The sequence below is a fragment of the Patagioenas fasciata genome, chromosome 1 (assembly GCF_037038585.1).
Source record: "Patagioenas fasciata isolate bPatFas1 chromosome 1, bPatFas1.hap1, whole genome shotgun sequence".
In the NCBI taxonomy this organism is placed as follows: Eukaryota; Metazoa; Chordata; class Aves; order Columbiformes; family Columbidae; genus Patagioenas; species Patagioenas fasciata.
In genome coordinates this window covers 78,258,410-78,273,631 of record NC_092520.1, presented here as the reverse complement: position 1 = coordinate 78,273,631, position 15,222 = coordinate 78,258,410, and positions in this window count along the sequence as shown.

The following is a 15,222-nucleotide window of genomic DNA, read 5'->3' as shown; positions in this document are numbered from 1 at the left end:
GGCCACAAGGGCACAGTGCTGGCTCATGGTCATCCTGCTGTCCACCAGGACCCCCAGGTCCCTTTCCCCTATGCTGCTCTCTAATAGGTCATTCCCCAACTTGTACTGGAACCTGGGGTTGTTCCTACCCAGATGCAAGACTCTACACTTTCCCTTGTTCTATTTCTTTAAATTTTTCCCCGCCCAACTCTCCAGCCTGTCCAGGTCTCGCTGGATGGCAGCACAGCCTTCTGGCATGTCAGCCACTCCTCCCAGCTTGGTGTCATCAGCAAACTTGCTGATAGTACACTCTATTCCCTCATACAAATTGTTGATGAATGTATTGAATAATACAGGCCCCAATACTGACCCCTGAGGCACTCCACTAGATACAGGCCTCCAACTGTACTCCGCACCATTGACCATGACTCTCTGGCTTCTTTCCTTCATCCAGGTCACAGTCCACCTCACTACCTGATCATCCAGATCACACTTCTTCAGTTTAGCTGTAAGGATTCTGTGGGAGAATGTGTCAAGTGCTTTACTGAAGTCACGGTAGACCACATCCACCGCTCTGCCATCATCTATCTACCTCGTTATGTCCTCATAAAAGGCTATGAGGTTGGTCAAGCACGACTTCCCCTTGGTGAAGCCATGTTGACTGCCCCTAATGACCCTCTTATCCTTGATATGCTTTGTGATGGCACCAAGAATAAGTTGTTCCATCACTTTCCCAGGGATGGAGGTGAGACTGATCGGTCTATAGTTATCTGGGTCCTCCTTCTTGACCTTTTTGAAGACTGGAATGACATTTGCTTTCCTCCAGTCCTCAGGCACCTCTCCCATTTCCCAAGACTTGGCAAAGATGATGGAGAGTGGTCCAGCAATGACGTCAACCAGCTCCCTCTGCACGTGCAGATGCATCCCATCCGGACCCATGGATTTATGCATGTCCAGATTGCCTAATTGTTCCCTAACCCAGTCCTCATCAACCGAGGCAAACTCCTCCATTTTCCTGACTTCCTCTGGGGTATCAGGGGTATGGGGCTCCTCAGGACAGCCTCCCATCAGTGTAGACTGAGACAATAGAAGGCATTCAGTAACTCTGCCTTCTCTGTATCTTCTGTCACCAGGGCACCCACCTCGTTCATCAGTGGGCCTACATTGCCTTTGGTGTTATTTTTACCTGTAATGTAGTTATGAGAAGTATTTTCACAAATTACATCCACACTTTATGGTTTTTGTAAGATCCTTGGAGAAAATTTGCTGATGAGAGACACGTCTTCCTACTAATCAGGGTGTTTGACACAGAAAATAAATTTTGCTATCTCTTTGAAGTTATTACTTAACATTTCTGTTTCATTTTTACAAACATCTAAAAAATGGACCTTCTGTGTTTTGAGAACAATGCCAAATTTTGTCTGCAGTGCTAAGGACAGAAAGGTTCTTCTGAACGTGATTTTTTGACATCTCTCACATTCAGAGAGTTTAATGACAGTAGTAGATTAGTACTTGCTTTGCTTCCTTATGTTTCTAGGAAAATTCTACATGCTGCCATTTTGCTTTGCACCACATTATGAAATTAAATTTTAAAATGACATGGAGTTTCCCTCTGTGAAGCATGAGATTTTCATTTCTTTATAAGAGGCACTGTTCTAGGGCCTATAGAAAATTGCAATGGCAATTTTCCAGAGCCTTAGGGATACATCTCATTTGATACTCATTTACACAAATGTATTCATGCCTTTCTGTTAGACTCCCTGAGATTATGACGTTTAGAAAACTAAAAAACACCAGTAAATGAAACAGTTAAGTTTAGGTCTGCTTTCTTCTTTTTCTTTTTTTTTTTTTAGTCTTTCCCCTTCCTCTCATTTTTCTCTGTCTTTGCATCTCTCAAGCTTCTCCTTTGAAACTGTATCGCTCTTTCTTCCTTTTCATATCCAGAATGTAGAACTTTGAAGAAGTGTTTTCAGGAAAGAAAATCTCTAGATGTTTAGAGGTTTGGCCTTCGCACAACAACTTGCTATTACTATATTAATTCATTAATTGGGAGACTTCAAATTAAAAAAAAAAAAAAAAAAAAAAGCCCACCAAAATTCTTACTTTGGTTTTCAGTACTTCAGAAAGATACATTTTAAAGTTTCCTGGCTCGTTTCCCAGGAAGGTCCCCACTGAGTTAGTAAACTCGCAGCTTTAAGACCCCTAATTTCCTAATCTGATATAATTTCTCATTGAATCTTGTTTCATCCCAGAATTGTCAACCTGTAATTCAACAGAGCTGCTGAGAATGGAGAAATGCCAGGGATGCTCAGGAGGGGTATCCACAAAGCCTAATTTTTGCCTAGAAGGGCAATTGTCCTGCTTCCCCTCTACTGCCATTGGAGTGACAGTAAGAGTCTCCTCCAGGGACAATGCAGAGCTCCTAAGATTAGCATCCTCACTCAGTTGTCAGAGGACCTGAGTGTCTATACTGACAACAGAAGGAAGATTGGCAGGTTAGTGCCTTCCAAGTCTTTGTGAGTCCCTCTTTTTCATACTTGGAGACAGGCTTCAAAAGTTCTGACAAACAGGTTAAAACTAGATAATTTTCAAATGCTAAGTGCCTTATTTAACTATTTCCATGGACCTTATTTTTTTTTTTTTTGCCTTAGTTTTTCAAGTGAAACATAATTACTGATATCAAAAAAAAAAAAAAGAGGGTTTTTTCCCTGTTTCATCAGATGTTATTAGAAATTGTATTTCAGGTTAGTGTTTGAACCTAGGAAACAGCTGAAGAAAATTTAATTGTGATGAGTCTTATCCAACTGCAAAAAGAGGTACCTCTAAATTACAAAGACATAGATCAATATTTTTCAGTGCAGGTATAATAAGTGATGATGTTTCTAAAAAGGTACGTTTTGATTATTATTATAATCAAATTCCCACGATGGTAGCAGATACACAATACCCTTAAAAATCTGGATAGATTTGAAGATCCATTTCTTCTAAATTTTATTTGAAGATATCTTCCACTGATTTTTCTTTTATAGCTATATTTTTGATATTAAATAATTATTAAGTTCTCTACTTAGCCATTGACATGGTGTTACAACTAAAAATTTGTCAGCCTTCTTATCTAGTTGACAAATATAGTCTTGAACCTTATTTCAGATGTCCTAAAAAAAGAAAGGGTTAAACATCCAAAGCTACATATTTGAGCCACTTTCCAATGCTTCAGTTCCAGAGGACTGTAAGAATGGACTGCCTAAAGGTTTTGTATCACCATTTTTTCATGAAAAAGAAGGTGTTCTGTAACTATTAATACAAAGGCCATTGCTACTTCCAGTGGAGTCAGCCTGTCATAAGCATCTGACATACTGTATTTATTAAAAATGGCATCTCTCACTGTGAGAGGCTCATCTGAGATCTCAGGCCACAAAATAACACCTAAGCCTTCCACTTGAAGGAACTTACTGTCCTAACTACAGTCCTCTGGGTCCTATGAGTACTTCTGCTCTTCAGTTTCAATAGCACACATCTACATTTTCATACGCTCCCTCAGACTATGAGTTATGCTGCCCTTTGCCATAAGCCTGAGGCATTTTCTAGCCTTGTGTTCTAGTTTTTCATAGTGCCTGAGGCTTTAAAAACATCTTGATAACTACTTTTTTTTCCCCCCAGAAGGGAATTCATATATACTCTTATTTGAATTAGAATTCCCTAATGGAGAAGTGGACCCAGAGGCAGAAATGTAGGAGAGACAGAGGAAAAAATCTACAACCAAGACTAAAAGACGGGAAAAGGATTGTCACATAGCTGGATGATAAAGTGACAGAGACAGTGCTCTTGGCACATTACATTTCCAATCGAAAAAGTATCGCCCTTTAGAAATTTTAAATGTTTTTAGAACATTCATAACCTTACAGAGTAGTCACACTATCAAAAATGCTATAATTTGTTGTTTACCACCTTCTCAAGCTATCCATTTTTGTACTGGCATTATTTGGCAGGCAGATCTTGACTGATCTGCTTTGTAGTGGATCAGTGAGACAAACACCTCTTTTTAAGCTGCCTCAGCAGTGTCCAGTATCTCGATTCTTGCTGTTCTTATTAAAAATGACAGCAATACTTCTATACATTCCTTATTCTAAAGAAAATAATGGAAAATTAATATTTAATTTTTAATCTCTTCAGGAATTTGTATGTTTTATTAAGTCTTTTGGCACTGATGGAAACCTATAAACAGGAACAATTATGCTTTTGAAGAGCCAAACTGAAAGTTGTATTTGTTTTTATAAAAGGCGTAAGGGTACTTACACTGTGGATGTTGCAACAAAGTACAGGTTTGAAAGGTTCTTCTTTATAGGAGGATCAACACTTTTTAATAGACTTCTATTAAGAAAAGCAGTTGACTTAGTATTCTTGTATTGGCTTTTAATTTTAGTAATTATGGAATAAAGGATATCGTAGGATGGCTTAGTCTTACTAGAAATGAGTGAAGCCAGGCTATGCTTCTTAAGATGTTTCCTTCATATTTGTAGCTTCATGCTTGGTTATCACTGTAAAATAAAAATAATATAAAAGTAATCTTGACTAATAGAATAAATTGCACAAAGTATGATGTGCAACACAATGGAAGTGGCTTGTAAATGCTTATGTAAAGGAGACAGTTTGGCAACACAAAGGTAGGATTGAAAGTTAATTAAGAAGAATTGTTTTTCTTACACAAGAATACTCTTCTTTTTTTTTTTTTTTTTAACTGAAAGAGTTATAAATGCAGTAAATTGCTAGACTGTTTGTTAGAATGCTTGTGTTAGCAAAAAAAAGATTGACCTTATATTTTGTAGTTTTTTTATTCAAACGTGCAACATTTCCTCTAATACAATAAGCAGTTTCATGTGGAAGTTTTAAAGATCATACCAAGTATAAGAACTGATATTTAATTGGATTATTTTTCTTGCTGTTCCCCTCTACCAGTAAGCAGAGAAAAAACAAAAGTTACAACTCCTTGCGTCTAAAAAGATTGCGAAACACCTCTTTTGAGTGATCTGAAGGCTCACTTTCACCCCTGTTAGGTTTTCAATCCATCTTTCCCCAGCAGTGGAAAGGAGTTAATCATCAGTTCATAAGATGGCATGCTACATTTTTATGACCCTTTTTACAGATGCAGAATTTGTACATGAAAAAGTTGTCTGTTACTTTTATGGAATATGACTTAGACTTCCCATAAATGGTTCAGGCTTTAGCTTTCTTCCTGTTGTAGGAGATACTAACTTCCACTGAATGTCTTTGAGATTTCTCATCTAATTAAAATAATCAGGCATGTTCTTCATGGTAAATTGAATTTGTAACTTCACCAAATGTGACCATGCCAGGATAACTATGACATACTATTGCTGTCACTTGGAGATGTGGGAGGCGTGTAACCTGAGATAGTTGATAGAAGTGGTGTTTGTTTATGGGGACAGGAAAGAATGTGCTAGAGACTTAGACCTTCAGTAACCAATTTTAAAAGGTATGGGTGTAGACCAGTCCTGCAGTTTTGCAGAATGCTTTCTTAGGCTACAGAGCAATGAGAACTAGAAGAGTTAAGAAATGGGAAATAAAGTTGCTTAAAGGTTTAATTTAGATGATCTCTAAAGTGACAGGAAGGTGATAAGCAAAGAGAGAAAATAGACAACTGTCACCTGTAATCTGCAAGGTTTTTCTCTCTGACTTATTTCATTAGCTGGTGAAAATCAGACTAGCTCATATACATTTGATGGAATTACACAGCAGGATTTTCTTCTGAACCCTTTTGCAAAATGTGTTTGACGGGTTTCATTCATAAGGAAACTTTTTAAATTCAGAATAAAGAAGAGGCAGCTGCAGAACATGTGGCAGATCAAACCCCACCTGGGATAGACCCATCCAAGGCCCTGCTCTGAATTATCAGTGTGGGGAATCTTTGCAGCCTCAAGGGAGTGCCCTAGTCAGTCAAGCTGCTGAGTTGAGTTCTTTCTGTGTTTTGAGGCATCCTTTTCATGAAAGTTATTTAACTTCATTTCAATATATAATATGAAAAAGAGAAAGAATATTTTGAAATGTTTCATAAAACATAGTTACCTTCTGACCACCATAAGCATCAATGCAACCGCTTCCTTTTGTTTCCTTGCTGGATGCTGTATGTTGTGTCTATGTCATCTTCTATGTTTCTTTTCACTTTGTATCCCGTATTTGATTGTTCTGGCAATATTTTTCACTCTATTTCTGTAACTCATCATGTGTCTTCAGTAAGAGAATGTAAGAACAGATTGATTTCCCATTACCCTTTTCTCACATTGCACTGTATTTTTTTTTCCAAGTCTGTACAAAGGACTAGGGAATCCCTTTATACCTAAATTATTTATATGAAAACAAATGATATATGGTGGCAGTATAATCTTTTATTAATAAATGTCGTTGATACTGACCCTGCTGCAAGTGAATTCTGCTAGAGAGGAAATGTCCGTGCCAGCCTAGGAATGGCAAGTACCAGAGGTGCTGGTCTGGGAGATGAAGCATTCAGCCTGACTGACATTTTCTAATGCCACATGTGAGTGAGGACAGGAACTTGGGAAAAATCACCTACTAGAATTTTTTGTTTAAAATGTTTAGAGATAAGGCTACTTGAAAAGCAATGGGACATTTTGTAAATTATAAAGTACTAGAAAATACAGCTTAGACCTCTCTCTTATGTTCGTTAATGTTTACCATTTTGAAATGTTACATTTTCATTCTTCACCTTGCAAAGGAATAGGCAATGGTGTTTGCCTTACTCTTGAGTATCCACATTCCAGCACTGTAGGTCATCACAGAATCATGGAACTTTCCAGGTTGGGAGGGACCTCAAAAGATTCTCTGGTACAACCTTTCATGGGAAAGGGAGCCTCGATGAGATTATCTAACAGACTGTCTAATTGCATCTTGAAAATCTCTGGTGATGGAGACTCTACCACATCCCAGGAGAGGTTGTTTCAGAGAGTGATTGTTCCTACTGAAAAAAAAAAAAAAAAAAAAAAAAAATTTCTTACGTCAAGATGAAACCTCTCCTACTGTAACTTGTGTCTGTTACTTCTTGTCTTCTCCATGTAGTGCCTTGGGAAGAGAAAGCCTCCATCTTCTTTGTAGACACTTAAACATGATCTTTATACTGATTCTTCTTTATAATAAAATCAGATTGTTGTAGGTTCTAATTATGTCAGTTAATCTCTGTCACGGAGGCACCCCGAGGTTAGTTTAAGGGACAACAGGGTCCAAAACAACTTTTATTAAACCGGTGAGAAACAGGGTTTTAGCACTCCAAAGGTGACTTAAATACAGTTTTGGATATCAGTTGAGGAAAATTATTAAGGGGCAGCAACTAATACAACAGGAGATCCACAGAGTGCATGCACGTGGCTTCACCCAAAGCAATGCCGGAACCGTCTCTGAGTCTGGGAGGAATACACACTTGCCTGAACACGGTGTGGGATTATTTAAAGAGATACACGTACTCGTAGTGAGCACGGAAAGTGTACGTTCATGATTCCGCGAGGGTAAATTTATAATACACTCGCAATCCTGCGAGGATTAATTTACTTACACGTGCTTATGTGGAAGCATGGGAGGAAAATACACTCGCGATTGTGCGAGGAAATAATTTAAAGTACGTGTGCAAATGTGCATGGAAAGTTACTCGTGAATATGTGCACAGAAAGTTACTTGTGCTTGTATTAAACACGGAAAGTTACACGTGCATATGTGCACGGAAAAGATAAATACACTCGCAATTATGCGAGGATTAATTTTACACGTACTTATATTAAGCACGGGAAGTTACACGTGCACATGTGCACGGAAAGTATAAATATACTCGCAATCCTGCAAGAAGTTTTACTCACACCTGTGGCGGCAAGGCAAGTGGGGTCTCCATCCCGGGGAGGGGGGGCTCTCGGCGGCAGCATCTCGCTCGTGCTCCGAGAAACCCGCGACAATGGGCGGAGTCTCGACGAGAAAACCGTTTTTATACTGGCTGATCAGACCTGACTGTAGGCATTCCAGAAACTTCTTTGCACCCCCACACTGGCTGTGGGTGCCCCTGAAGCCTCCAAACATCCCCCACACTGGCCACAGGTGCCCAGCAGCTCACTGGCGCCTCGGCAATCCCTTCTCCTAATGGCCCTGGCCAGAGTCAAACAAAAGAAGCTGTTAGCCTCAAGTAGCAGAGAGAGAGGGAGATGTGCCTACTCCTTCCATACTGAAGAAGGGAGGGGGAGAGAGTGGGGTTTGCATCCTGCCACAATGTCCTATTGAATTGTCTTTTATTAAGATAATAACTAAAGGTAAGACCATGATTCAGATTTGTTAAGATTAATTTCCAAAATGATTTTTTTTCTAGTTAAAAGTAAATCATCAGTAATTAAATTATATTTTGAAGTCTGTCTGAGCAAGAAATCTTGCAACTTCTAATTTGGGGAAAAATTATCTCCTACTATTTTGTATCTTTTTTGGTTATTTGGCCCAAATCTGGTGATCATATTCTCCACAATGTCATTTTTTTTTATTTTGAGCTTTTTTAGAGAGTAGGGTAAAGTTGTTTGTATTTCAACCTCTTCTTTCTTTTAGAAAATTCAATTCAACATATCTGATATTTCTTCAAATCTGGACACTTCAAACGCCAGTGCTAAAATGTTGCATATAAAGTAATTTGTGGTTTTAAACTTTGGTTTCCACTCTCCCATATAAATGCAAATATAATGTTTTCCATTAGAATAACTCTGCCTCGTGCTTTTTAATAGAGACATTGGAGACTAAAAAGTAGAGTAGAATCCATTTTGATTATATTGCATCTTCTCTCTGGGCTCCAATCTAAATATTTCCATCTGTCAGATTTCTTATTTAGTATTCTGAATAATGGCAGTTGCAGGGAAAAAGGGAACAGTCATTTTTATTTCACTTTCTTTTGCCAGACTTTGGTGGTCTTACAGTTTCTGCTCAGATTGCAGAAATGTGTGTGTGAAGATTTATAGTTCTTCCTTCTGCCAACATATCTCCTAGAAATCCAAGGTGCCTTTTGCAAATGCTCATAAACATGCATGTTTCCTAACATTAAAAAAAGAAGAAGAAGAAATCCAGTTTCCTCCAAACCCAAACTCAGATCTCTAAGTGGAAGAAAATATATAAAAACAAGCTTGGGAATACAAAAGTAAAAACTACAGAGTATCTCTTTCTCTTGGTGTAACTACACAAAAAAATACACTTTCATGGTGGAATCTGTTGTCTTGACGTTTTCTACATTTTTTTTTTCTTATTTAGTCTCTCTGCTTTAAGTCAGATGTTGAAAGTGCCAAGTAAATACAATATCTAATACACAATGGAATATCAAATGTCCACAAATCAAAACCTGCCCCCTCATCCAAGGTCTGCTTACGAGTGAATGTTAGGAAAATAAGGAGAAATCTCCCAGCCTGTCCTATATGAGAGTCCAAAACCCATGAACTCTGTAATGAAAAGTAAATAAATGACTCTGTCCTTCACTGCCAAGCTGTTAATCCATAATGTGGAGTTGGCCTCTGTTGTTGTCAACAGTAGTATATAAATCTTATCAGACAAAACAAGAACAGGCTGACCCTTTACCCATTCCTTAAGCCCAGTGCAAACCCCCATTTTCCTTCTTCCTTTTCACATCTCTCTCACTTGCTAGTTTCTACTGGGATAAGAAGAGTAGAAGTGTGTCTGGGAGCCTGTTCGAAGCACTCTATGAGGAATTTCAGCCCAATTTCCTAAGCCAAAAACGTTTCAATAACACCACCCCACCCACTGTTTGATCCTTCATAAAACCATGGCTCCTGCTGCTCAGGACTTCTGGGAACAGGAATTTATGGAGAAAGCAGCTTTGCAAACAAGGGGTCATATACCCAGGGATGACACAAAACAAAAGCTACCCAGAAGGGGGAAAGCTAGAGGGAGAGGTGGCCTTTCAGGAAGACCCAGAGAGACCAAATTGAGAAGACTCAGAAAGAAAACAGTGTCTGAAAGAGTTAAGGGGAAAGAAGACTGAGGGGAAATACACTATGGCTGAGCCTTTAGTAAGACTCAGGATAAACCACTTTAAAGTCAAAGGAAAGAGTGTGGCTGGTTTAGGTATCACTGGAAGTGGTTCCTGAATACGTTACCTAAGTTTCATTTGAGTCAGTGAGTAAAATATCCAGTGATTTTCATATTATTTGAACTGGGCCCTAAGTGAAAAAGGGCATGAAATTAACTGAATTTTGTCACTTGTAAAGCTCCTGCTGAGCTCATTTCAGGATCAAAGCCTAGAACTATAATTGCATTGCTCGTTAAAATAATGGAACAAATATTGAGAGAAAAATAACTAAATCCAGGGCAGTAGTGCCAAGAGCGATAAACAGCATGGGTTTATAAAGAACAGATCTTGCCTTACAAACCAGATTGCCTTTTTCTAATAGAATTACAAAGGGTCAAATTCTGCTGTTTGTGAGGGCTGATTTGTGCTAAAGAAACCACCAAAGTCTATTCTTGGTAGCATTTACCTATGTGAATAAGTGTCATAAATGCAGAGCTATAATTAGTAGATGAAGGGAGAGTAGTAGATTCATACTGTGCCTCATTACGTTATACTGATCAAGAGTAAATTTCCAGATAAGTTTTGTGATCCAGGAGGCAGGGCATATCACTTGGAGATTTTCAGTTTGGTTTGTATGCAGTACTGTCAAGTAAAATAATATCCTGGGTGAAACTCTATAACAAGAAAAAAAAAAACAGTGGCAAATGGAAAAGTACAGCTTTATGCAAGATACTTTGAGTGCCACGTAAACATGACTTTATTCAGTCAGAATTGCAAAGTAAAGAAAACAACTTAAGGGAAGTTCTCATGATGAATTATAAGACATTGTGAATGTGATAATTATGTTGTGAAAATGAAAAACTGAAAAGGTGTTAACAGGTATGTGGGAAAGTGGTATGTGAATCAGATTTAAGCATGCAAGAACCAAAACTCTTGGACCGCACTTGCAAGGTGAAAAGGTTGGGGGAAATACTGATGCAAATACTCAAGAGCCACATGAAAATCCCTCATGTCACAAACCAGGCTGGTGAATAGACCACCTAGCAATGTAAAGCTCCTGTACTCGCTCACTTGGAGAAGCATATAAAGCTATAAAGATATGCATCAAATTGTGGGGAGAAAGATAATGTAATCAGATCCAGGGAGAAATGTGTCAGGTTTTGTGCGGTAGATAAAGGGGAAATTATCTGCAGTAATACAGCTGTATGCATACCTATCTACAAATGTTTGATGAAGGAACAATGTAATAATCCATCAGGAATACGGCATGAAATTAAGAAGGAAAAATGTAAGACAGTGTCTGGAAGAACCTTGATGGTGAAATGCAGTAGTTTGCTGGGTGGAGCAGGTTATTTTATGCATGACAGCTAACTTGCCCTGGCGTAAAGGTAATGTATGTGACAGTCTCTCTAAGGGTAGCAGAAATCCCACAGCAGTATCCAAAATCCAATAATCCCTGATGCAGCCAGCAGCTCCTCATATTGCATAGTCCTCCTTTATCCCTGTCTGGTGTAGCAAAAAGTTCAAGGATAGAGTTAGACCTTAAAAATTCTGGTGTTAACTGATGGCTATTGCTAGATTTTTTTTTTTTTTTTTTCTCTGAGATCTTTTTCAGGATTTTTAAGGATTAATAAATCCTTATTTAGTCAGGCAGTCCCAGCAGGGAATCAACAGAAATATTTGCATAACTTTTCCCATATCAGTGCATTTTGGCTCCAGAGTTTGTATTTTCTCCTTGCTTTTCAGCTGGTCTAAATTATCATTGTATTGTTTAAATCAATTGTATTTAAGCACCTGCCACTTCCAGGTGTCCAGTGTTTACCAGTTTTTCTTGTTGCCACTGCCAAGAAAGGAAAAAAGGATCATTTGTTAGTCCCTTTGATGACATGGAGTGAGAAAATGAAAAAACCCTATGTACTGTCTTATAAGATCTCTAAAACTCAAGTATAGAGGAGAGGTCAATTATTTCTAGTGTGAAAAATAAGCTTCCATGTGGAGTTCTTTGGCAAGCCAGAACACATATAGAACAGAAAGAGAGAGAGCATGAGCCTCCATCCTCTCCATGCAGCTATTGTGTTTGGCCTGCAATACTTGCAATCGGGGAAAGCCAGACTGGAGTGGAAACAAATATCACCTACCCATGTCCTTTTTGAAGTGATACTTTGTAGTAAATTGCTTTCTGTTTAGTTTGGCTTATGTTAGCAACACTGCACTTGATGAGGCAGCGTGACTCCTATCATCTTCAGCATGAGCAGGATCAGACTGTGCATGTCATTGTCATCGTGGAGTAGCTGCAGAGCTAGTCCTTTATGAGGAGTCCTTATGCATGCGTCTTTTTACCCTCACAACCAACAGAAACTTTACCTTGGTAAAGACTGTAGTTTTGCTTCTGAATAACTTGCTTGAAGCACTAAAAAAAATATATATATATATATATATATATATTTTTGGCTGAATTTTATTGCTGCATCTACAAAACATAAAAAGTAGCTATTATTGTTAATCCTTCATAAACTCCAGCATTTCCACAATCTTAACTGCACTGAATTTCAGAAATATTATGAATCTGTAGGGTGCAAGATTGTATTTAATGAAACAATTGTTTGTGTATACAGTGTATTGTCTTGTGTTAAGATTTGGTGACTAGGATATAACCAAAATGATTGTTCAATTATATACTAAATTAAATCATACAATAGTGAGAAAAACAAGCTGCCTAACAATATAGGTTTTGGTTGACAAGGAAATAAATGAACATAAAAAATAAATAGTTTAATCTTCAAGCACATCTTTTTCTTGAGTCACAATGAAAGACTGATGTTATATTCTAGGCTAATCCGTCACACTGATTTTGTGGACAAGTGTTAATGAACATACAGAAGAATGCAAACTATTCTTAGCATGGAGCAACAAAAACTCACTGTGAATTTAAAAAAAAAAAGAACAAATGAAAACCAAAAAACAACATTCATCTGTTTCTATATAATTTGCAACCATAGCTTTGCAACTAAAAGGATGCTAAATTGCTGGAAAGCTTTCTGAAATATTAAAAATGGCAATTCTATACCAAACAGATATTAGAGCACTGTTATCCAAACTTTCCTTCTGCAAATAAAAATATTCCCTCAGCAGCAGTTTCTATTGTGATTTGTATTGGCCTTTCACACCTAACTGAATGTCATGCAGTGACTTTACAGAGAGAAAAGTACTGGCCTCTGAAGGCCATGGAAGAGCTCCCAAAAATTTCAGTGAAGTCTGAGATAACCTTGTGAAGTCTAAACATAAGAAAACCTTTCCAGGAGTGATGATAGCTATATATAGATCCCAAGACCATCCTCCAACAAGCACATTGTGCTGAAATAACTCCAGGGAGTTTGGAAAGGCAAGAGATGGTGAGCTGCAATACCAAGGAGTTACAGTCACCTGCTCCTAGATGTTTGAGGTCTTTGACCACGTTCTGTCTTTGCTGAGTGCATCCAGACAGGCTCTGCATGTTCCAGGAAGGGCATACAAAGTGACTGGAATATCAAATATATGCTAATTTTTAAAAATAAACAGGGTGTTTCTCCTCTCTGGGACTTAATAGTGATCAGCACACTTATGCAGGGTTACCAGGAGTACCCATCCTATGTCTTACTCTGCTGTTCCCCTGCTCTGCTAAGCCAGCAGAAACGTTCTACTGGGAGGGACAAAGGTGCATATATCTGGATATTTATACAAACCCAAGGATGAAATTCAAGGTCTCATAGCGAAACACCCCTTACTACTACCTTACTTCAGCCCTGTAAAGAAAGCAGAAAGGTACGGCAGCAACAGGAACACCCTCTGGGCACCAGAATTGCAATTGTTGTTCACATTACCCCTCTGCATTGCTGGGTGACTATACCCCTAATGATGAAGCCAAAACTGTGACCACCCCTTTTTGGGTCATAGCAAGTTGTTTAGGCATAGACTAATACTTGCTCTCCATTTTCCCAATATCATTAGTCAAGACTTTTCTAGCTCTGCAACAAGGAGGTCACGTATTCCATAGACAAAGGCCCATTTGTACCACTTTTCACTGAAAAAGAGATGCTGATGGGCTAATTCATATGTGTGCAAAGAACTAGCGCATCTATCAGCCTAAGTATCACCAAAGTCTTCTAAGCTCAGCCTCAGCCCAGAACAGTTTGAATAGCTTCATCACAAATGCCTGAGAATCCCTTTTTATGCTGGAGGTATCACCTTCACCTTTATCACGTCATTCCTTACGGTACCAATGTAACACCTTTAACCTCAATGGTATTGGAGATATAATACCACTTTTCTGTAAAATTTTGCTTTTGAGGCTGTGTTCCTGCAGAAAAATATAAGTACCGTTTAGAGAATCTTCTCTGAGAATTCAAGGGATATTTTCATGCGGAGGGAGACTGTCACCAAGATCCATAAGCTGAGATTCTGCTGTAGCTGAGCATTGCTAAATACTACGCAGATAGTGGAAGGCAGTAGAAAGTCTTCTTCACACTCAGAAATTGGATGATGAACCCTTTTGCTTGGAGACATACAGAAAGTCCATAAAGACTCGAGGAGCACCACACTTCCCAGTAATGGATCTGTCCTACCTGTTTTCAGACCTTTAGCTCTAAGAAGAAAAAAAAAAGATAGAAAAAAATATTCCTGATTATGTCAACAGTCTGATCAGTGGCTTAAAGTTTTATGTACCCAGTGTAGAGCCTTGAAAGTTACTGTTAATGATGTCTTTAGCATATAGTTTTTAGTGGTCCAGAGCAGTGATGCATTTCTGAAGTGACGGTCCACCATATGAGAATTGTGCCATACTGTGGCCTGTAGTTGCTGAGGCTGTTCAAGAATAAAATGGTAAAGAATAAAAATACCCAGAATCATTTACCATTTTTAAAATTCTGAATGCTAATGATAATTTCTTGAAATTATCAAACAGTATGTAAACTCCACAATGAATGCTTAAAGCTGTTGATTAACATTTTTTCTTTGCTTTGATGTTTATTTTATGTTTTCAGATTGTTTTATATCTCCATGATAGCACATGATAGCACTCAAATGGTTGTACTAGGTTGTTCTTTTCCTTTTATTCTGTTGTAAAAAATTTGTTTTCCTCTGTTGCTGTTATCTTATTGTTAACCTTGAATTCTCTATGAAAAAATATTCAGAGAAATATC